Genomic DNA, 24,735 nt, shown 5'->3' with positions numbered 1-24,735 from the left:
TCCAAAGGGTCCTTGGAGCCAATAGCCTCCTTCTCTTCTCTACTCAGAAAACGTGCTCCCTGTTATAGTGGGGGATATGTCCAATACCCAGAAATGTTTAACAAGGAGAATAAACATATTGTAAATTCACAACTGAAATACTCTCTGAAGTGTAGACCGTGGCCGTGATAGCGTGGTGTGGAAATAACGTGGTTGTCTATTTACTATGAGCGTTTGATGACCGGTTGGCCTGACGGCAGATAGGATAACATCTCCCTTCACTTTGTGGAAGCCAGTTCCTCCTGGTGGTTCAGGTCTGTTTCTGACTAAGCAAGTTGTTCCTTTAGTTCCTGTTTCAAGGCAATTTCTGATGGTGGACACAGGACATATTTTTCTCCGCTCGGCTCTGTGTCTGTCTAGTCATCGGTCAGTCGGAGACTCCAGGTTGGAGGTCTACATAAGTTGGAATCTCGCTAGCCTTTCTAAACCAGATGAAAGTACACACCCCAACTGGCTTATAAAAGAAGTTCATCTAATCACATAATGCCTCTGTAATGTGGTTTTTTAAATTAAGTGACCCACAGGATATTAATCTAGTGGTAACAACTCCCAAGGGACGTAGCATTGGCAAACACTTCAAGAGCAGCTAGAACTACTATTAAATGGGATGTTCATTTCATCTGAACATATGGAAATCAAAACAAGCCATGGGGGAACTGCAGTGCTCTGTACATGCTATATTGTTCATAAACCTGTCATAAATAAGTGCCTCTTTAAAAGAAACCAATTAATAAATGTGCCTTGAATTACAAAGTTTAAATATTCCATAATATGGGATCTCTTTCCCTGGCCCCTCCACCCGAATTCCCACTCCTGCCAGGGGCCCCTTGTTATTCAAGCTGTTAGAACATTTTCCACCGTGTAACACATCTCTGTTTTGTTGTTGTTGATTGAGCAATTTGGTTGGTCCAGCAGCTTAAAAAAAAAGAGGAAGAAAAAATCTGTAAGCTATAAAATGCATCTTCTTTCTTCCTTTGTCCGTGTATTAGAGTCTGGCTTGGCGCTAGAACCCCGCCCCAAACCTCCCACCAAGAACATGTCATATTTCTATGTGCTCGTGCATGTTCAGCTCTACCTCTTTTGAAATGATACCCAAAACTTAGCAATGTTTACATAAGTAAAAGGGAGTTTCACTTTTATGCTGCAATTTCTGCATGGAGCATAGAGTTTTCCTAGCCATACCTTGTACTTTGTTCATAGGTGAGCTTCTATTTTTCTAATGTGATGGTTTTATCCACCTTTGACAACAGATTTTTTTAGGAGATTATACACCTGGAATTAACTTTTTCTGCCAAGAACTGCAGTGCACCTGGAAGTACTAAATCATTTTTAGCTATGTTTTTGAAACTTTTCAGAGTGAAATTGCATCTCTTGAACTTCACTTGTCTCTTGAGGAGAAGCTAAAGAGTACAGTTGGGTAGGTGTGTATTCGCTGGTGCTATGAAATAAATATATTGAGGGTGTGTTACTCACCACCCAAACACCAGCTCCCTGAGCAGCTCACTTCTTAAATGACTCTGCTTACCGCATAACATATGGAAATGTGAGTCTGCACTTTCAGCAGATTGTTTGCTATGTTTACACCAGTTCTCACACTAATCCCCATTAATGTTTGATATAGTGCCCAACAGGTCGAAGTAGATGTCAGACACCGTATCTCTTGTGTACATGTTGGGCATGATATCCATTTAAACGAGAAGAATGATGAAGAAGAACTTATAGGGATTTCCTTTCTTTAGATATGTTTGCTAACTAAACTCAGTATTTTGAGAATGTGAAATACTTTCTGTGAGTGTGAAAGCCACCAAAACAAAACACTGATTAATGTTAAAAACTCCTGCAGCGAGTTCTTTGTAAAATCCAGTCGCACTGTTCAGTTGGGAGATGTATGACATTTTCTGTCTGTTGTGAAATTGGTAATAAAGTCTTGTGAGGTACAATTGTAAGCATATTCACAAGAGATTTAGAATTATGAGTCAGAAAATTTTTTGTAAACTCATGCCAACACATTAGGAGATAATAATGTGTGTGTTAGAAATTACTTACATGATTTCTTTGGCTGTGGTGAGGGGTATATGACATTCAGAGAGAAAAATTCCTTTCAAGTTCTACTCTCAGTATTAGGTCTCCTGTTTTTACCAAGAAACCTGAATATTTTCTTGACACAAAGTCATAGGGGGAGAATAACAAATGCTTTCTGTCCCTAGGCATCTTAGCTCTGCTGTGTTGGGTTAAACTCAAAGTTTGCCAAACTGGTTCTGCTTATTCTTGTCCAGCCTGGATAATTTCTTCTCTTGGTTGTCTCTGACACAGTGTCAGCATTTTAGAGGCCAAAAGTTCCCATAGTGACAAATCACATGAGTATAAACACTTATTCTATTTAGATGAAAACTCTCTAAGCTTAAGAAAAGGACTAGAAAAATGATGGATAGACCAACACATTCAATTCAATGATATCTTTAAGCAACATAAGAATGATATTGTCAGTGATAATGTAAATGACTTTTAATAAAAAGAAGTAAAGAAAGACAACATTAAAATATTCTGCTTTAAAGTCAAATGCCTATAACTAAATTTGTCCAATTACTATTTTCTGTCATTGTGGTTTAATTTTACATGAATGGGGCTAAGTTCTGCCCCAGGTATAGATAAACTCATTATGTCCTTTAAGTAGTTCAAATTTCCTGATAAGTAGCAGTCAAACTGGGGAACAAGCAGAATTAGTAGCCAAGTCTCATAAACGACTGGGAAAAATTGTATCTGTCTCATCCTTCTGGTTCCCACACACTCCGGTTACATCATTACTTAGCCTGTAAATTTGGGGGCCAATGGCGCACCAGAGCTTGGGTCAGGTGACCAAAACATCAAAATGTGTCTGAAACTTTACCCTAAAGATGAGGTTTCAGCGGAGGCCTCTGGATAGCCAGCTCCTCCATGGCTGCTGTGCAATTTTCGTATTTTATTTCACCTTTGCTTTCAGGCTTAGCTTTTGGTCCCACAGATTGATGGCCAAAGCAAACTGGTTGATGTGGGTTTTTCTGTGCAGGTGCGTGGGCAAAATTGTTTCCTGTACCACATATTGTACCCAGTTACATAACAGCTAAAAACCAAAACAACACAAAACAAAAATAAATTTTAAAAGACAAAAATGAAAACTAGGTCTTTCCTGTAAATTGAGTTTCATCAGCAGAGGGAATTCTAACCTGTTCCTTTGCCTTTTACCTTTTTTTGGTGGGGGGAGGCGAGGGGTTGTTTTTGAAAAGTGTCTTGGGTTTTATTTTATTAAAAAAGAAAAATCCACAAAACTCAAAAGCCCAGTTTGTCAGGTCTTCTGGATGCAACTCCCCGAGATGAAGCTGAAATGCTGCGCTCTTCTTAAAGGAACGGAATGTGTAACTCTATCGCCTCGCTAGGGTTTCACAGGGCAGGAATGGTGATGACAACAACTGCTTGTTTTCCGCAGATGTAGAAAGGCATTTTTTTTTTTACATGTGCAGGAAGCAACAAAAAACCTGGTCTTAGGGGACAGGTGAGTGAGTTGCAGTGCAAGAAATAAACCAAATAATCCTTAAAGTTGCCGTCACACAGAGCCCCAAGTTTGACACCTCTGTACACAAACCTATTTTCATGTCCAGGTTTACCTTTCCCTTGACTGTTACAAGAGCTGTTGCGAGCATTATGACCGAACATTTGCTCTGAATTCTCTCAAGGGTAAAATCCACCCGAAGTGGCAAATCCATTGAAAAACAGCCTTGAGGAGTTGCACTCAGGTGTGCAGAGAAACCTTCAGAAAGCAGGAGTTATGCACTAAAGAAGGAGTGTACCTGAGTGAAAATTAATTTTGTAAGCCAAACCAGAAACTTGGCCCATGTTCATGGATGAAAGGATTGCATGCAAAATGCATCCCATGAGTTAGATAACTAACAGTAGTATTTAGTAATCATTATACTGTGTGCTAGGGATACCAAGACGGTGGTGGGGTGATCTTGATGATACCAGCCAGCATTGATCTAATGCTCATTATACACTGACTAGGTGCGCTACCACATGCTTCCTCATCCTTACAGGAATCTAGAAAGGCGATTGTTACTCTCCTTTCACAGATGGATAAACTGAGGATCAGAGGAGTTAAAAGATTTGCTCAAAATCATGGAACCTTGAAGTGGTGAGCCACGGAGACAGGATTCCAACCGACAGCCGATCTGATCTGAAACCTCTGTTCTCAGCAGTTCAACCACATTGTCTAGAGATTGTGTAGAGATTCGGTTTTTTTCTTTGTTCTTAAGGAGTTTTTAATCTTGCGGCAGAATAAAGCAGGTGGAGAAATACATGAAATTATACATGCTGAAAGAACTGCAGGACTAAATGCTGGTGGAGCATCAAACTTTCAGGGAAGACACGGTTTGGGCCAGAATATTTCCCAGGAACCCGTGCCTATTCCATGGCAGTGAAGAGTGGGTGGTAGAGACTGCTCAGTTATCTTTTCCCCTGCAGGAGATCCCTGGGAAATAACTGATCTCTGGTTTTATTCTGCAAAATGATCATGGAAAGTGCTGTGTAAGACAGAGCAAACTCCTGTCCCCACAGGTGCCTGCCAAATACAGTAACTAGGTGCTCACATATTTTCCAGTACAAGTGCTTCATTATTCATTCATGGTCCAGGTCTTCAGTACATGCTGTTACTAATATTGGGTTTCAGCAGAGAATAATGAACAGGAGCACTGGCCTGAATGTCTTAACCCTTTTTAAACAATGTTTGCAGTGCTAAGCTCTATTTCTGGCTTAATTGGGGTCTTTACATAAACAAGAGGAGGGTTCTATAGCATTGGGAAGGCGTCCTCGTCCACAGCTTAGCAACAGCAGAGGTGAGAGCCTGATCCGGAACTGGGGAAGGCGAACGCCGGTGGGGATTTCCCCACTTAGGTCTCTGTGTTTGTTCCCATGTCAAACTAGGAAAGGGGAGGTCTCCCGAGTGAGATTCCAGCTACAAAGCCTGGATCAGCTCCTGGCTCAGAAACTCCTCCCATCAGGAAAGGAGAGTGAGGGACAACCAGCTCTGATAGGGCAAGGGCCCCGCTCAAGTAGCCCCCAAAGTGCAGCTGACCTCTTCAACAGGCGTCACAGACACAGTGTCTAGGGCACCCACAATACTTTTAATGTTTTAACTTTAATAACATTTACAACAATAAAAGTGAATTTAATAATATCAAATGTATGTTATTGCTTCCAGCGTGAGTTACATTCAGCAGTTGTAAAGTATAACAGTGGATTATTGTTTGGGGGAAGAAATGATGACAAGACGCCTGAGCCCCTTGAGAGTCATCCTGTGGCCCTGCCTGAAAGGGCTGCTTACCAGCTGGCACTGGGACGGGGTGGCTAGCCCAGTTACAGGACTTCACTGCACATCCCAATTTTCCTTGCTATTGTTTTCTCACTGTAGATGTTAGTGACACTGAGTCTTCGAGAGGGAAAAAAATAACACACACAGAAAAACTCTGCGGGTTACTAAGAACATTAAGGTCACATTTCCTCCAGGTCCCCAACAGTGCCCTGCCTGGTTCAGAGTTAGAATTCAATGATTAGTTAAATTTAATTGAAATGATTTAAGGAAAAAGCACATGGGTGCATATATTCACTAATACAAGAACTGTTTACCAGTACCAGCTGTGTGTTGGGTCATGCCTGGGGTGTTAGGTACACAACAGGAAATAGGACGGATATTCTCTCTGAACTCAGAGCTTCAAAGAGCAAAGGGAGGAAACACAAAAAGGACTTTTTTTTTTAAAAAAATAAAGATTGTTTTGTGATTTTCTGTGAAATGAGAATTGCTGAAACTCAACTAACTGGGCTGATTGTCCAAACACAGAGTGGGTGAATGTTGTCTCTGAAAGGGTTAATGCTACTGCTAGGCGGTTTTCTCTTTGCTGTTGATGAGTCTACTAAGGTACATGCTCAATTGGACATTTATCTAATGGAAGAATAACTTTTAATAGGGGTCCCAGAATCCTTTGTTTTAAGGAAGCACCAAGCTCTACTCAGGTTCTCACGATGGAACGTCTAGGCAACGTGTGAGTCTTGCCTGTCCATTTATGTAACAGACATCGATTAAGCACCTGCTATGTATCAGGCTCTGTGCTATCTTTTTGGCTTATAAGGAGGAAACAGTAACACACCTCCCTTTGTGGGGTTTGTATTCTTGCCAGACAGGGACAGATACTAAAATATTTTAACAATGGGCAAGGGAATAGCAGGTTTCTGTGCCCTCCCAGTGGATGTTTTTTATTCTGTCTTTTTGTAACAGCAACCCAATTTTTCTTGGCATATGGTTTTACATAGGTCCAGAGATCCTGCCTTTCCCAAGCCAGCTTGCACCCAAGCTCAACAGATCAGAATATTGGATTTTGAGGGACTGGATCTTGATTTCATGGACATGTGACTGGATTCTGGAAAAAAAAAAACAAACAAACAGGTAGACATTGGTGTCACATACTAATCATAGGGAGCCACATGAATGAGACCTGTGAATTAAGGGTGATGCTTGTTTTAATTTGCCATTGACAGAGCTGAGTTATTGATCTATGTTGACTGTGAATCCCTTTCACCGGATGCCTACCTTTTTAGAAAAAAAAAAATAGAAAGACAGAGATCGCCAAAAAGAATTTAAGCATAGATATATGATGTTTGGATCAGCACAATATAATGGAAAGAGCTTGAGAACTGCAGATTTGGGTCCCCAGTGAAGCTTTATCACCTGTTTGGGTACCTCAACAGTTGCCTCGAGTCTAAAACTGGACGTGTAGCACTGACTTCACCGCTGACAGCTCACGCTGTCTTCATGATGAGTATGCTACCAGATTGGTTAGAAGTTTTAAAATAATGTACAAAAATGTGCAAGAATGACTCTGGGGAAAGGGAGGAAATAGAATTGCAAGGCAGTTTGCTGGCAGCTTCGCCACCTCCCCCTCTCTTCGGAGAGCGTAGGCTTAGCGTGATGTGTGGACCGGAAATTCATCAACAGCCTAGGTCTGTGGCTCATGACCCCTGCCTGGCACGAACACTTCTGTCTCAGCACATCTGTGATTGCCATATCACCGGCCTTTGCAGAACGGAGGATTAATTTTATTGTGCACTGGCTCAGCAGATCTGGTGACATAATATTGCACGACGAAGAAGGATTACTCACCAGTTTCTGGATGCAACATTTTTAGAAACCAACTCCACTTAACGATAAGCGTTGGATCTAACAACTTCCCCCTTCTCCCCACTCCCACTCTCCAATCACCCAACCAACAAATACCCCTAATGCAAAAACCAGCTCTCTTGGGACCAGATGGGTACAATTTCTCTTCAGGATGAAACTCTGGATATTCTTCCGAAGGAAAGGTTTTATTACACTTTGTCACTTATTAAAAACAGATGTGCCATGTTCATCATATGTCTTCAAGAACTTTTTTTCTCTTTTCTGGGTTGATGGAAAACAGTTTGTGTAAGGCAAAATAATACAGCGTTTGTGAGTCATTTCTGAAGGAAAAAATAGGCAAACTACATAGTCTGTGAGCCAGGCAGGGAGCATGGTGACATTCCAGGGCAAACAAAGAGGAGACCTCGTTTCTATTCCTGTCATACTCCCACTCAGGGTTCTGATGTATCTTCTTTTCACCTGTGACCTCCATCTGCAGAAAAAGGGATTCGGAGATAGGCTGTTGCAGGCCACCTGGCAGCACCTGGCCGCACGCTGCATCTTGTGTCCCTACCTCACACTAAGCCGGAGCCACTTCTAGGATCTCATCAAGCCTTCTTGTCCCCACCCCAAACATGTTGAAAAGGATTTTGGCCCTTCTCTAGAGCTTCTCTGTCGCCCGCTCTTCTGTCACTTCTACTTGCTGGTGGCAGACCAGCTGCTAGCCCCGTGTCACTCATCAGCCACGTTTCACGTCTGTGCAGTGTGCAGAGTGGGCGAACAGGGCACTACGGGCGGACGTGAAAGTGAGATAGGTGTTTGCACGCATGTGCCCTGTAGCCACTGCTCATGGCATGCCAGGCACTGCCCTGAGGTAGTTTTCTGTTTGTTACGTTGAATTTTTGTGGCAGCTGTAAAAGGTAGGAAGTTGGTGAGACCTGCATTTCAACCCTGCTCAGTTACTTCTTTGTAGAAATATGTAAGCTTGTAAGTAGCCGGTATTCATATGTGTATGGCTAATTCACACGTTATCTGTTTATATAGTTCCAAAAAATGTCTTATCTCTTATATAGCTGGAGATTTAAAAAAAATACTTAAAAAATATTCTATTAGTATTCTTTGTGTTTGAAGCCCACAGAACCAAACTACATATATACTATGTTCATTTTTAATAGCACAAATTATAAAGAAAATGGCTGAAAGTACACAAGCTGCTTTAGTTTAGTGCAAGCAGCAGACAGTAAAATACAATGGTCTGCTTATTCTGCTTGATGGACATCCACACTTTAGATCAATTTGCACTCTGAGAAGACAGCAGGTTTTCTCCCATGAGCTTGAGGTCCGAATCCCTCTGCCCCTTTTTCTGTGACATAATCTGCCCTTTGGCCCTTTGGCGAGACTGAGTCCTCTACCTTCTAAAAGTCTTTCCTTGGTCCTCTGCTGACATGTGCATTAAATACTGATTGTCTCTGTTCTGTGAGCATGGCAGATATGGAGAAACACCTAACTCATGCTCGCAAAGCTTATCCTAATTGGCACCATAATCAAAAGTTGGTGGAATGCTTCAGAAACTTACCCGGAGACCTGGATTTGCTGTTTTTTCAAGTTTTGGTAAAATAAGTGCTACCTTCCTTGTGCTTGTATTTTCTTCCCTTCCAAAGAACGAGCAAGGAAGCAAAGCAAATTGAAAGCTGCGGCATTTCTTCTTGCACAGACCTCCCTTCCCTCTTTTCCTGCAGCAGCCAGTGCCCCGGCTGCTGGGCCAGCTCCGGGGTTACGCACAGACAGTCCTCATCACCCGTGCTTTTTAAAGAGGAAGGGAAAAGTGTAGCTGAAAACACCCTGGAGGAAAGAGTGTCTTGCAGAGCAGCCAGGGCCCTTTTCATCTTCATCCGAAGGCAGCCGTCACCCAATTTAATGTATCATTTAGTTCACCATTAGTGTAGAAAGCCTCCCCAGGCCTGCTCGAGATGACCCTGGGGCTCCACAAAAGGGACCGAGAGGGAGGGTTACAGCTCTCACTTCCCTGTGTAGAGCCCCTTCTTAGAGCAAAGCACAAGCGTGGACCTGGAGCCAAATGAGGAGGTTGAAGAGGGCGAGCTTTAAACGACAGAGAAGTGCGCTCTCCAAAGCTGTGGGTCCAACCACCCAGAGATGCGGGAGAGCGCACGGCACACTTGCGGAAGTTCGTGAAGAAAAATGGACGGAGGAAGAAAATCTATTGAGAAGACACTCCATGAGGGCATTGGGCCTCATGTCAGCTACTCCTCACAATGCCATGAATATTTTTACGATTCAATCCCAATTTTATAGCGTAGCAGACATACTCCTAGAGGCTGGGTCATTTCTCCAAAGCAGGAACGATATCTGAAGCCAGGTCATCTGCCCCTGTCTTTCCCCCTGTCGCTTTCGGGTGGGTGTTGGGATCAGCACCTACTGCAGCCTCTCCCAGTAAAACCAGGCCACGGTGCAGTCTTCCCAGCTGGGAGCTCAACACAAGGCTGAACTCACTGCAACTCCTTCTCAAGGAGCTCAGGAGAACAGTCCTTCCTATCTCACAGGCAGAAAGGACAGGCGCAGGGCGGCTGGCTGTGGGTGGGGCAGTTCACCTACCCAGTCCCATCACAGGGACACCCGCCAGTCCCCATATCGGACCTACAGTTCATGGTCTGTGAGTCAAAAGCTTATTGCTCATTTCTTTATTCATTTTAAATCCATACAAAGTCTTTGGATTAGGGTAAGAGTTCTGGTTGCTCATTCTGCTAAACTACATTCTGTTGCTATCTTCTCCAAATGTGTGCTTTGAGATTATTTTAGTTGTGAAACTTAGTTTGGTGGTTTGAGCTTGCAGAGAGTAAATCGCTGTACAATTTCAGGCAATCAATTGACTAGTCTACCATAGAGAGTTGGGTGTCTTTTCCACTGATAATCCTATTTAATGTATGTGTGATTCACTACAGCAAGATGCAGTTTAATGTAATGTGCCAGGATATATTTAGTAGATGTGTGCCAACATATTTCTTGCCTCTCGTTACACACTTTTGTTTTGGTACCAGGAATCGAACCCAGGACCTTGTGTTTGACAGGCAGGCACTTATGCCGCTGAGCTATACCCTGGCCCTTGTTACAATCTTTTGAACACAAGGTTTGGAGTTGTTGCTCAAGCAAAATATTGACAGAATAGGCCATGGTAATGACAAATATCATGATAAAACTCTGTCAATAAGGCATCTGCGATAATTGTTGGAATGATGATATTTTGTCATTTAAAATAATGAATTTTATTCAACAAATAAATCCAGTGAATTACCCAACCCTGGTCAAATGTCAGTTCTACCACTTACTTGCTTCATATTCTTGGGAGAAGGTTTATGCATTTTCTAGGTCTTATATTTCTCATCTGTAAGATGGGAACTAATATCCCAGATTTGAGCATTTGTTCATGAACCTGAGAATTAAATGAAGTAAATTGGCTAGTGTATGTACTTGGTATGTTACAAGTGTTTATTAGATGGAATTTATTATCATTAACCCTAGAGAGCAGTGCCTACTTAAAAAAGCTTTGCCTGACTGGGATTTAGTGATATTATTCTGAATTGGAAATTCTCATAATAGAATGAAGGGCACCCATCATAATGTACAAATATTTTTAACATGGAGATATTTGAAAATTGAAACCAACCAACCTCTTAATCTGATAATTCCAATAGAAATGGAAATATATGAAGATTATTATATCAAATCTCTACATACAGACAAGCTCCTATATATAACACAGATGTTATGATAGACATCAGCATTGGTAGTAAGGTTTGATTCATGTTTGCATTAGTAATGCAAGACAAGAATATACATTCTTGTAATTTTCTTATTCATTACCAAAATAATGTGTATATGCCACTTACGTTTAAAGAACTCTCCTGTCCAAACTTATGGTAGATATAATGTAGCAAATATAGTGGTTTACCAGTCTAAGCTATGGAGCATGAATAGAATTTCATAAAGAAAATTCTTTTTCTCTGAAAGGGGGACTGCAGAGGCTACATACTTGATAACAAGTTATAACCCATTAATGGCTTGCTATGTGTTCTTTATCAAAGCCTTTTAGGTGTATTTATGTTTTTAGACAATGAGTTCTCTGAGCAATTTCTGAAGAGTTCGTAAAACCCAGATTTTATGCTCAAATGTGCACTTGCTTGGTGAGTAACTAAGATTTGGGGGCTGCTCCTCTTACTTCTGTATTGGAGGGGTTTCCTTGCTTATGCCAAGTTTGTGGAGGGGGTGATCAAAGGGTTCTGTGGACAGAGCACTATACAGATGTAAGAAATTTACTTAAATTTCCTTTTTTGGGTAAATATCTTCCTTGTTGTAGTGTCCTAATTATTGTGTCTTGGCACATTTGTTAGAATTTGGTGAACAAATACATGTGAAAGACATAATGTGGGAGAATCGCTTCACAGGATATAATGAAAGTCAAAAGTGAATGGTCTACTTAGTCTGTAGATTAACTAGAGATGGTCAATGATTTTTAATATGTAATTCATGATGAATTTTTCATGTTTGTTTTGCTTCCTCCTAGATCTTCCTATTGTTTCTTTTATTAAGGAAATGTGAAATAGGAACAATTAGCACTGTTCTTAACATAATGAAATATATTACCTGTTCTAACCTCATTTCTTCAAATGCATTATCCAAATAACCTGTTTTAACTTCATTTCTTCTGAGAGAATTATTTATGACCTAATTACCTACTACTTTTTGAGAACTAAACTCTTAGCTAAACAAGGAGCGGATCCTTTGCTTTTATAATTTATTTAACAATATCCTTAAGGATAGAATGTCCATTAAGAATGAAATAATAGTAAATATATGCTCAAAAACCATGTGAACAAGGCATTCATATGGTTCCCCAATAGCGATCTTCCCAATTCCCAGATTAGAGGAGCCACAGATTACTAGCTTTAAATAAATATTTTTTGTCTTTCACTTTCCACTTTTAAGTGTGACCAATTGTGAATCTGACTCCTAATTTTTTTGCCTTAATACATCTGAATATGAATAGATGCTGTTGCTAAAAGAAACCAGGACAACTAAAAAAAAGAAATAATTTGAGAATGAGACAGAGAGAAGGCTTCTTTAGAGATCAGTGTTTTCTGGAGTGGAAATTTATACATGCAAAAAAACTCCAATCAGAGCTGGGGATGTAGCTTAGCGGGTAGGACTCTGCCTAACATGTGTGAGGCCCTAGGTTCAAGTCCCAGCAACACAAAATTTTAAAAAATTTAAAACTTGCCAGATGTGGTGGCACATGTCTGTGATAGCTTCATTTAGGAGGCTGAGGCAGAGAATTGCTGTGAGTTTGAGGCCAGCCTGGGCTACACAGTAGTTGAAAGCCAATCTGGAAAGCATAGCGAGACAACCAATCAACCAACCAACCAACCAACCAACCAATCAACCTGAAAAATTCAAATGATTTAATCAGGTGAGGAGTTGGCATGGTTAAAAAAAGGCACAGACATAGACTTCCCTTCCTGAAACGCCTTCCCGCTCCCAGTTCTCGTGTTCGTCATCCCTTGTACTAAATACATTGTGGTTCGTATTCCTGGCTTCCGAAGTGAACTGTCATTTGCCATAACCAAAAAGATACATTAGCTAAAAGCACTGGGATATTTTAGAGCCAGTCTTCTCAAAAGAAAATAGTTAAGCTTTACACAAGGAAATATTCTACCATTCGCTTTATTTCTCTAACAATTTTCTGGCCAAGAAGGGAGCAACAAATACTTATCCATGCTCAAGTAATCTCAAATAACTTCTTAGCAATCCATTTGTTTTGAAGTGCCAATGCATATTCAGGATGTCGTCTCCCTGACATTTCTTCCTCGCTATTGTTGGATTTGCTAGTTCAAAAGAAATATGTCTTACAGAATTACTCTTAATCACATGGATTGAGATCAATAGTAAAATAAAATATTACATGTTGTCTACTGAAACACTTCATCACATTTAATCTTACAGATCACATTGGAAGGTTATAAAATATGAAAAATTCACACGAGAACAATGAGTGGTAATTACTGAAGATGCCTGTAGGATAAATTTCATCACTTAATGCCTTTTTCTTTTTCTAAAGGATGTTATGGTTTCTCATGTGCTGTTCATTACCAGGATCAAGAAGAAGATGAGTTGTTTTAAGACAATTCAAGGTGGAAAGGCTTACGATATACAAATAATTTACATTATAATTTTAAATAAACCCTGATAACAGAAGTTCATACTTGTCCATAGTTTCGGCTAGTTGTGATGATCAAAATTTTTCATCAGAACTTTAAGAGTTTGAAAGAGATTATTAACTTCAAGCAGATAGGTGCTTCCTCCTGAGATCTCAAGATTGAGTAGCTAAGCATAGTTTCTCTATGTGAAAATAAAATCAAGGTCTGTCACTGTTTGTGTCTATTTTCTCCTTCCCTTCCCTTCCCTTCCCTTCCCTTCCCTTCCCTTCCCTTCCCTTCCTTTCCCTTCCTCCTTTCCTCTTTTCCTCCTTTCCTTCCTTCCTCCAGTCCCCACCACCTTTCCTCCTTCCCGCTCTCCTGTCCCATCCTTGTGTTCCTTCTTCTGGATTTTACTTTTTATATTCCACTTCACTAATAAGACGAAACTGGAGTCACTGTCCTAAGGTGAGCAAATGTTATATCTCAGTATAGGCACAAGAAAGAGATGGAGTTGGATAAAATTAAATGAGATTATGGGTTAAAATAAACATGGGAGTTGATTTAGAAGAAAATTCATAAGCTCGTTCTTCGATGCCATGACACTGTGTCAGAATAATGTTTTCTATCCCTTCCTCAAAGGTGTCCACATCCTAATCCTGGGAGCCTATGAGGATGTCATTACATGGCAAAGGGGAATTAAGGTTTCAGTTAGAATGAAGGTTACCAATTTGGTGGTTTTATGATAAAAAGATCAGGCTGGATTCCGTGGGTGGGCCTAAGGTAACTGCAAGCGTCTTTAAAAATAGAAGAAAGGATCTAAAGAGGAGGTCAGGATGAGGTGATGTGGCTTTGAAGAGGGAAAAAGGAGGTCGTGACCTAAGGAATGCTGGGAGCCTTTAAAAACCGGAAAACGCAAGGAGACATATCCTTCACTATGAAGAAAATTTAGCCCTGCCGATACCTTGATTTTTGCCCATTGCCACCTATGCTGAACTTCTAATCCATTAAACTACAAAATAATAAATTTACATCCTTGTACACCACTGAGCATGTGGTAATTTGTTGCAGCACCAACAGAAAACAGATACTAAATATACTCCTCCCCAGGACAATTTTCTTTTTTGTCTTTTTGAGACAGGGTCTCACTATGTAGTTCAGGTTGGCCTCAAACTTGCAACGATCCTCCTGCCTCAGCCTCCCAAGTGCTGGGATTGCAGGCATGTGCCACCAGTCCTGGCAAACAATTTATTTTTTATTAGTAGTTTTTTTGTGGGGAAGAATGTGTAAAGGAATATGTGTGCTATGGCTTGTATTTAGATGTACCCCCAAAGCTCATAGACTTATAGATGGGGCTTTTGGAGGTGGCTGGATCTAGGGTGTATGAATACGACGAAGGGAGTATGAGAACTGGATTAACCACCGATTGGTTTAGCATCGTTCTGCGTGTGGATATTGGGAAAGTGCACCCTGGATGTGGGTGACACTATTTAATAGGTTGATAGCCTGAATTGAATAAAAGGGGAAGGGAGATTCCCTGCTGGCTGCTTTCTGCCTGTCCCACCATGGATTGATTCTTGTCTGCCGTGCTCCTCTGCCATGCCATCCTGCCTTGGATCCAGCTGATTATGGACTGAAATCTCTACATACTGTGAGCTACATAAACTTTTCCTCCTTTAGCTTTGAATGTTGGGTATTTTGTCTCAACCAGAGAAAAGTAACTAAGAGAGTATGTATCCTAACTTCTGTCTTATGGTGGAGAAAGTAGCTAAAATGAATGAAAAACTCTATTCCCCTCACAGCTGATGGTTTTATATAATGAAAGCTTGTATTGTGTTGTTCCGCAGCATTTTATCTTATTTGCAAAGACTATGTTGACTTTCATTGGCTTCTTTCTTAGCCTGAGTGGACCTGGAAAGTGGAGGAGCTCCTCTGGGCTCATTTGCACTCAGAGAGCTCACTTGGGAAGTGACTTGAGGGATGACAGGTGGAAGAATTTGTCCTTAGTCCTTTGTCCTTCGACATTTCCTATGGGTCAAGAGTTCTCTCAGGTGGTGCAATCTCCCCTTGCTTGGGACATGGATACACTTGTGACCCATGTCACAGCTCCTATGGGTCTCTTGCTCTTTCAGCAACAGAAAAATAGCATGGCGAGCCACAGACATGCCCAAAGCAAGATGTGGTCAGTACTGGAACACTTTCCTCCTTTCCTGGGTAACATTTCCTCACAGTCATGACTGCCAATGGCCTCAGAAGGAAGAGTGGTACAAGAAGCATCAGATGCAGTCCACGCTTTTCTTGCACCAGGTATGAAGACCAGTTTTCTCACTGGGACCTTCAGAGTGTTAGCAGCTGCAATCACTCCAGAACAGAGCTTAATACAAGGGATTAGTGCAACGAGCTGCAATCCTTGCTGCTTCAAATGCGCTACAATCGCAAAGGTATTCATCACCTAACTTCTTCAATGCCTATTCTAGATTTCACTCAGCCTTGGCCAGCATTTCGGCTCCTCTATGCTGTTCGCTTGGTGGTGTGCCAACATCTCCAGGCTTGAGGAATCCGAGCTCTTAATTTCCTCCTTTATGCTGGGCTGTGATTGCTAGAATTGGTTATTTGCCAGTATCACCTTGCATAGAAGTATGCAGACACCCACCCCCGGAAAGCCCCCTGTGTTACAGACATGGTCCCTCTGCTCCTGCTGTATAGCGAGCAGTCCTGCCCCTAGGGTGGTCACATCCTTTGCCCCCTCCCCTCAATGGAGTAACTCGTTTCTTTCCATGCTGAGTCACTGGTATGAAGAGCCCAAAGTAACCGGCAGTAATTGTAGCTTCCACCTCAACGAAGGTCTTGCTATTTGCCTTAGAGAAAGCCGCACTCTGGGTACCAGGGCTGTTAATCCTAGGAAATGTAAAGATGCAGGCCCGAGAAGCGTACATTCTCTAAGTGGACTCCTGGGAATCCATTGGACGTGATAAGAGGGCTGGACAGGGATACAGACCTGCTTACTCTAGTTATTGGAGGACAGAGCGTAGCTAATTGTTTAATTTGTATACTTTGTCTTTGGCACCTTAGTTTATTTATTTTTAGTAAGCAGCCCGATTGTTCTGGTAAGCCGATTGTTTTCAGGGGACGCTCTACATGTTCATGCGTTGATTGTTGTGCGTCTTTCCTTGAAACCAGACCCCTTGATTTGAAGTGATATTGGGTTGGAATCTCCTGATAATTAATTAGAAATTCTATATGCTCTTGAATGGTGGTTCTGGAAGGGAGAGGCAGACAGAAAAATGAAAGCCAGGTGAGAATCTGCCAGTTCTAGTAAGGATGGATCACTGTCGCTCCAGGGTGGAGAGAATCTCCTGTAATCAACCTGCCACCAAGTGTCTGGTTGATCTCAAGCTTTGTTGCTTTATAAGGGCTTCCTAGGAGGTGGGTAACACCTTGGTAGAACTGGGTGTACAGTAGAGCCCTGATGAGTGTGTTTGCACTGTTGAGTCCATCCACGCATGGCCGGTGTTTCCGTCTCTTTGGGCCAATTAAACCTCTCCTCTTGAATAGTGAATGGCAGGTACTTTGTCCCAGGGACGGGAAAGTGAACAGTGCAGCCGAAAGGTTAGTTGGGAGAGACAGGCCTCCTAAGAGGTGGGGCTGAGGGCAGTACACTTGATTTTTCACTTTTTATGCCGGAAGAAGTGGCTCAAGAGGATAGACATGTGGGAGTTCCTCTGAGTGTCCCCCGAGGCTGTACTGTATTTCAAAACCTCCATACTGGTTTTGGCCAAGTGAAGCAAAATCTCAGTTTTAAAACCGTAGTACAATTATCTGCTGTGCTGATTATCTAGTGCTTCCTACTAAGCCTCCTGTATGTTCTGGGGGCTTACAAAATCAATGTATTATTCTCTCTTAAGTTTCTGTGATTGGACTGTGCTCAGCTGGGCAGTTCTGGCCTGGGGCCTTTCATGTAGTTGCAGAGACCAGTTGGAGTCATTTGGAGTCATAAGATGATCCATTCAAGTGTTGGTAGTGACGGCGGATGTTGGGCAGCTCTCCCACCTCTGTGACCTCTTCACATGGCTTCAGATTCCTCACTTTAGAGCAGTCTCGAGGGTGTCCGACTTCTTTGTTGCTGGTTACATACGATAGGATAAAACCCAACTGATTTTTCCTACTATCCTCTAAACACAGAATACTTCTAGTCATCAAAATGTGTTTCTCCTCCCACTTCAGCATCCAACAATAATGACACTAAGTAGGTGTCCTGCAATTCACATCATTTCTCACGCTGTCTATCTGGAGATGGCATTAGAACCCCAGGTTATGGCTCGGTTCCATAAGAACTGCTTCCCCCTCCCATGTTGGTAGTGAGTTTCCACGTTACCCACAACTCCTTTCTGAATGGGTTGCAACGTGGAGGCTCCCCAAGGCCCCTTGTTCGGTGTGAACTTTTGATAGCCTGGCTCATAGGACTGAGAAAAGCACTTTGATTATGCTTTTTTTTTTTGATTATGCTTATTGGTTTACTAGAAAAAATATTACTAAGGCTGCGTATGAACAGCCAGATGGAGGGCTATTCCCAGGGCAAAGTGCGCAGGAAGGGGTGCAGAGCTCCTAACCCATGTCTGAGTTTACCACTCTCCCAGGGTCACCGTGACAGCAGCACCCTAGAAGCTTCGCAAACCCTACAGTTCAGGCATTGTTATGCAGGCTTCATTATGCAGGTCTGATTGATTCAGTCTGCAGCTCATCTGCCTTTCCTGGAAGGCGGTGGTGAGACTGAAATTTCCAAGCTTCTAATCACATCTTGGTGTTTCTGGTGGTCAGTTTACACCCAGGAACCCAGCAGTGGTACCGCGTTAAGACGAAAATACTCTTTTCACCGTTGAAATTAAAAGGGTTTTAGGAGTTCTGTGCTAGGACTTGGTGTCAAAACCAAAATTCATGTTGTGTAATATATCACAGTGGCACAGAGGCTCAGAGCTCCAAGCGAGCAAGGCAGAAGCTACACACTTTCTCAAAGTCTGGCTGTGGAACTGGTCCAGCTTTCTCTCTGTCATATTCCATCGGTCAGTAAGTGACTAAGTTCAGTTCCGATTCAAGGGGAGGGGATACAGAGTCCTCCACGCAGTGAGATGAATAGCCAAAAATTTATTCCTGTCTTTAATTGGCTGCCCTGGCTTTCAAAAGAAAGACCAGCAGGATTTCCGGTCCCTTGTAAAGAAACAGAAATACTGTTAGAAGACCAGTGAGTATGGAGTTTAAAAGGAAATAAAAATTATGATCTTCATCTTGAGAAAGCTTAGCACCTCATTAACCAAAAAGGGAGATAAATGCTGTTTAGAAAAAGAATTATCTCCCCCTGCTTCTGCATTCTAGAGGAGGAACATTAATTAAGGCATCAGATATGTCAGAGGTTACTGGATTTCTTTTGAGCTTGTTAGAACTTCTGGATGAGAAGGATAAGTCCTACTTAGGCAAGACCCAATTAGGAAAAGTTTAGCTACTATGGCTAAATTGCTCTGTGTTGGGAAGTTAACAATAATTCTGGATTTTCTAATAGCAGCAGGCAGGCACAAGAACTCAGAAAAGAAGAAAGAGATGGAGAAAAATGACTCAAGAAAGAATTGTTAGCCTGATGGAAGAGTGAGTGGTCTCGACTCAGAAGCCCCCAGATTTGTTTGAGATGACATCATTACTTACTAACAGGTAAGTGACTTTTATCCCCCACTACAAACTTAAATACGGAGTGCTTCTAAAATTCAGACATGGGTGCACGGCTAGTCCTTTACACATTTGTACTTTAAAAGTTTTTGTCTTTTTAGAGAACATGTCAGACTAATGATTTAAATTTTAAGTGTGTAATTAAGTAATTAGATTTGAGATTTTTAGGTTAAAAGTTTAATCTATCACATTTACATAATTTATATCAGCACTTTGGAGGACCAAAAGACTATACTTAAGGGGAACTTGAAAACAATGAATTGATAAAAAATACAGTTAAATATATTTTAGCCAGGCGTGGTGGTGCATGCCTGCAATCCCAGCACTTGGGAGGCTGAAGCAGGAGGATCATTGCTAGTTCAAGACCAGCCTGGGCTATAAAGTGAGCTCAAGGCCAGCCTGAAGTGCATAGGGAGACCCTGTCTCAAAAAGACAATGTATATATATTTTAAGGTATTTAAGTAATTAAATCTATAATTCATCTAAGGTTCTGAAAAATGTTTGCTAAAAATGGTAAAAATGTTTGCTAAAATATGTTAGGTTTTTATTTCTTATGTGGTTAATTTAAAATCTCATAAAATTTTTATTTTGTAACTACAATAATGTAAATATTAATTTTTAAGTCAAAGTAAACCACTGAGCAATATTATCTTTGCACAAAAACCACTTTCAAGGGCATTAAAAAAACCTCTCATAGTTAATGATGTTCACCCTTGGAGGAGAAAGTTCTGGTAACGGGACACCCTCCTGTCCATAGGTTGCTTTCTAGACATTTTGATTTTGTGACCTTTGCAGATTCAGTCAAAAAACCACATTGATTGGGCTTTCAGACATCGCCTAATTATCCTCTCCTGTTCTTTTAATTCCTCGGTAATTCCCTAGATGGTGACATTTTTCTCAAGTGATGAGTGGCTGTTATGATTATCTCGACTTCTGTTAGCTAGTCTTTCCAATGCTCTTCTCTTTAGCAGCTGGACAGACTGAGTTGCAAGTTTATGTGAACAGGGAATGGAGCCTGGCAAGTTTTAGGCTGAAGGGAATGTGTCAGAAAACTTAGGAGCTGGGGAAGAGGGGGGATTACAATGAAAGTCTGTGTGATGACTGCAGTACTCACTAAGAAAATCATTATAGCAACATAGGTTGGTGTGTTGATAGCTTTTTTTCCCCACAAAAGATTAAAAGAGAAAGGAGAAAGGGAAGTGGATGAGACATTCCTGTGATCATACAGCCTAAAATAGTAGACTTCAAAGCTCCTGGAGAAACCGTTCTTGTAATCCACTGCTTAATTCCCCCTAACTACTAACTGGCAGGGTAGATTGGAACAGCTTAAATATTTATTAGGATTCCCTGTAGGAAACTAAATAGATGCAGTGACCACTGACATTTGGGGAGTGAAGCTTTTATTTCTCCCATTATTTTTGGGTGAAAACTTTTTGTTTTGAAGAGCTCAGAATTCTTAAGAATACTGATAATTTGTTGCTTCATTTCATGGGCTTTACAAATGTCATATTTTCATTTCCTCATTTTTTTTTTTTTTTTTTTGCATTCTGTAAATACCTCTAGGCCAAACAGTGTGTGGGATTCTGCCTGGAGCTTCAGGGCCAGGACGAGATTAGAGTTAGAAGTGGCTGGTGTTTAGTTGGCCCGTTACTTCCCCAGCTCCTCTCAGCTACAACCTTGGACAACCCATTTCCTCAGCTCTTCTTAACAAGGACAGGGAGGATCTGCTGTTGTTGACTCGGTGTGGGGCCTCAGCCAGGCTCTTTGGAAATTGCTTGTCCCTATTGTGTGAGCTTGTGCAAGTCATGAGAGTTTCTCTTCCCATCGGAATCCCAATCTGCAGATCCGAGGGCTGTTCCTCAACTCAGCTCTTCCCAGCTTCCTCTCCAAGGGCCCTGTCTTGCTCACCTTGGCCTCAGAGAGTAGATGGGGAGGGGCCATGCACAGGACGAAAGAAGATATGAAGGTTAGAACTATGAGGCTGAAGCCAGCTTTGACCTTGGACTGACCCATCCACAGCCAGCAGCAGTTTGCAGGCCCTAGGTGGCTTTGTCCTCCCCATCTCATCCTGCTGTGTTCTACGGAACCATCTTCTATCCTTAGGGGCCTCTCTCTCTCCTGTGCCACCTATGTTTGGTCCTTCCCTCATTAGTTACTGTTCCTGAGAGTTTTTTCTGGCTTCGATATTATCATAATAAGCTTGGGAAATGAGTTGCAACCAAAACCAAATCATACTACTTACCTTTGAATATATTTAAGTATTAAAAAGTAGTTTTATTTACTTTCAAATAGCATCTTATAATTTATACAATTCCATTTAAAGTAGTCTTATATGCTCAATATGGATGATTATTATCTGATTCTTTGAAATTCAGATTTTTATAGAGATAAAACATAGTGGGGAGTATTTAAAGTAAATGAATTTACACAATAGAATTAAGTTTATATTTACAAATATATAAAACTGTGTTAGTTATGAAATAATTTCTCTTCTACAAGCCAGCATTTCCAGTATATAGACAAATATTTGAGAAAAATGAGCAGCTTTTGATTCAATAAAAATACATTATTCTAATAGGCATTTTTAAAAAGTGAAATTTATAGTTCAAGAGAAATATGAAAATAGTCAAACATGCTACTAACACATGAAACAAAAATTATAAAAAATGAGACGCTGTTTTCAAACTATCAGAGTGGCAAAGAAATGACATAATTCAAAGGTGTCAAATGAAACTACTATTATAGGTGCTGGTACAACATTTCTGAAGAGCAATTTGGCAACAGACATTAGGAACTTTAAAATATGCATTTTTTGGAGATCTCCATGTACATGAATATATTTTAGTAACAGCAACAAGTTGTAAATAACCCAAAATGTCCAAATGTAAATTATGGCACAGTACATGAAACAGAGCTTTTTAAATTGACAATCCGCATTTTGAGAAAAAAGGGCAGGTTGTAACGTTGACATTTTAGAAAAATGGTGCATTTGAGAGATCAAGTGAATATGTAACTGTTCATTGGTAAAATTAAAGATGATTTTCTCACATTGTATGCCATGTTTCCAAGTATAGAAAATAAAAATATGACTCTTCTTGACACAATGACTCTACTTCTAGGAATTTATTCTAAGAAATTACCAAACATGTACAAAAAGGCTGTCCACTGTAACACTGTATATAACAAAAAAAAAAGTAAGCAATACAAATGTCCAAAACCAGGAGCTTAATTAAACCAATGAAAATGCAATCATTATAGTGGGGGCTGTAGAAAAATTGTTAATGATATTCACTGGTTCTATGCTATATTTAAGTACAAGAGAAGTAAGGTTGAAAATATTATCACCATATCACTCTATTTTAATTATATGTTCGTCATGTATTAATGGACTAAAACAGTGATGGCGAACATTTTAGAGCCTTCAGTGATAATAAATAGCCAGTTTCGGCACACGTGCCGTATGTTCCCCATCCAGTGGAAACGGACATCCCTATGCCAATGTGTTAATAATGTCTTCCACTGAGTGGTCTGATTATAAGATATTGAATCCTTCTCTTTACTTATTTTTATATGGTGGTACCTTGGATCATGAACTTAATTCTTTCCACAATTCTAGTCACAAACTGAATTGGACAAGAACCCGATCAAATATCCTCACAAGGTCAACATTGAACCTAGCCATTGAATTTGATTCAATTCTCGTCCAATTTGATCAGAATCATGGAGAGAACTGAGCTCATGAACCAACGTACCACTGTACCCTAAATTTCATATCACCTTTATAAATAAAAGTGGAAGTTAAAAATCATTATAGAAAGAGAAAAAGGATCGGTCAAATGATTGCTTGTGTGATTGAAGGTGATGGTTCTCAAACGATTTACACTTGAAAACTTATTAAGAAATTCAAAGAGGTTGTATTTATGTGGGTTCCACATATTTATATGTACTATATTAAAGTTAAAACCAACAAATTAGGAAATTTTGTGCATTCATTTAAAATTGCAAGGTTGTGAGTTCGATTCCCGGTACCGGAAAACAAACAAACAAACAAAAAAAATAAAATAACAAGAGTAGATGCATGTCATGTTAACATATAAGAACAACAACTATATTTTCCCAAAACAAAACCATTTAGTGAAAATAGTTGCACCGTCCTACATTTTTGCAAATCTCTTTAAAGCCTGGCTTCTGAGAAGAGAGCTGAATTCTCATATCTGCTTCTGCATTTAATCTATTGTGGTGTCACCGGCTCTGCACTCTCTGGAACACTCCACTGTGCCTTCCCGACTGAATGACCACGAGAGATAAATTAATAAATAGTTATTATCTTTTTGAAGGTAGTATTATTTTGAAAACATCCATCAAAAATTGAAAAATTTGAAAACTTCCCGTGGGAGTTTCTGAAACTTCTGGGGTCTGCAGACTGTACCTTGAGAATGGCTGGTTTAGGGTATTCCAGCTGGGTGGTGGGAAGAAATGAATCAAAACACAGCAAAGGTTTGCTATGTGCCAAGAACTACACCGTGTGGGTGGGAGGGCCAGCGGGTCTGCTGATGGATCCAGAAGCAGCACCTTGCCATGGAATAGGAGAAGGCAAAATCTGAGGGACGCTGAAGAAAGTTTTAGGGTTCTGTGCATGATGTCAGCTTTCTAATCCTAAGACCAACCCGAGGGCTGCACAAGAGCCCCCACTCCCTGAACCTGTCTGCAGGTCTCCTGGCCTGGTTCCTCGCGACCTAGGTCTCCGTTGCAGAGCTGACTTCTGCTCTTTTGGATTACATATTTCCCTCTGGGTGGGCATCAGGCCTGCTGGAGGGCAGGCATGAATTATTGGGGTTTTCAGCGCAGAGCACCCCGCCTGGAAGCAAACCTCTGTTGGCTGATTCTGAGCCATGATCCCAGCATAACTTCAGTGCACCCAAGGGCCGCGGGAAAACCTAAGGCTGACCGTACTTTCAGAAGGCAAGCCTTCTTTACAGCTAGCAAAGTTTGCAAGGCCAGATTTGAAATTATGCTTGTCTGGTGTGGTTTATCTGTCATCTCTATTTCTGAACTTTACTTTTGGGTCATCTCTGAAAAATACGCAGTTATTACTCCTTTGCATGGCTGAGTATGTGGAAGCAGGACATCTGCAATGCATCTGCAAAGCCTTTTCTGTGCCTATAATGAAACATGTGCTTTGGACCTCTCTTCCCGTCCTCCTCCACCTCTAGTTTTACTTATCCTGAAATACATGCTTCTCTATTTGCCCAAATTACCAAATAATTACTTTTCTACGTTCTTGTCAAAAGCCTGTAGATGCATTTCTAGGAGGTGCTTTCCCTCAGGCTAGTAACCTTTGCCCTTTGGAAGCAAGCCTCTAGTCTTTGCTACCTGGCCCCTACAACATGCACATGACTGCGAAGGAAAGGAAAGGTTTGATTCACCTCTGCTACATTTGTACTTTGTGCTAGCAATATATACAATAAAATCATGGTGAGTTGATCCTAGTGGAACAACTCTTAAAATACCTTTCTTCTTGTTTTCCTTTGTACCTTTCTGTCATCATACAATACAGGTTTGTTGAGTTCCTCCTTGGAGCTGGTCAATGTGCTA

At 41.0% G+C, this 24,735-nt stretch overlaps 1 long non-coding RNA gene across 1 annotated transcript in view; it reads left to right on the top strand.

The window, feature by feature from the left end:
- LOC102024234 overlaps positions 1-24,735 on the top strand; it is a 73,735-nt gene that overhangs the window by 3,408 nt on the left and 45,592 nt on the right. Inside the window, exon 2 of the long non-coding RNA XR_260703.2 lies at positions 18,980-19,125. This is a non-coding gene — a long non-coding RNA (uncharacterized LOC102024234). The remainder of the gene's footprint in view (positions 1-18,979; positions 19,126-24,735) is intronic.

This window comes from Chinchilla lanigera, unplaced genomic scaffold, assembly GCF_000276665.1.
Source record: "Chinchilla lanigera isolate Chin_1 unplaced genomic scaffold, ChiLan1.0 scaffold00019, whole genome shotgun sequence".
In the NCBI taxonomy this organism is placed as follows: Eukaryota; Metazoa; Chordata; class Mammalia; order Rodentia; family Chinchillidae; genus Chinchilla; species Chinchilla lanigera.
This window is presented reverse-complemented; position numbering and strand designations above follow the sequence as displayed.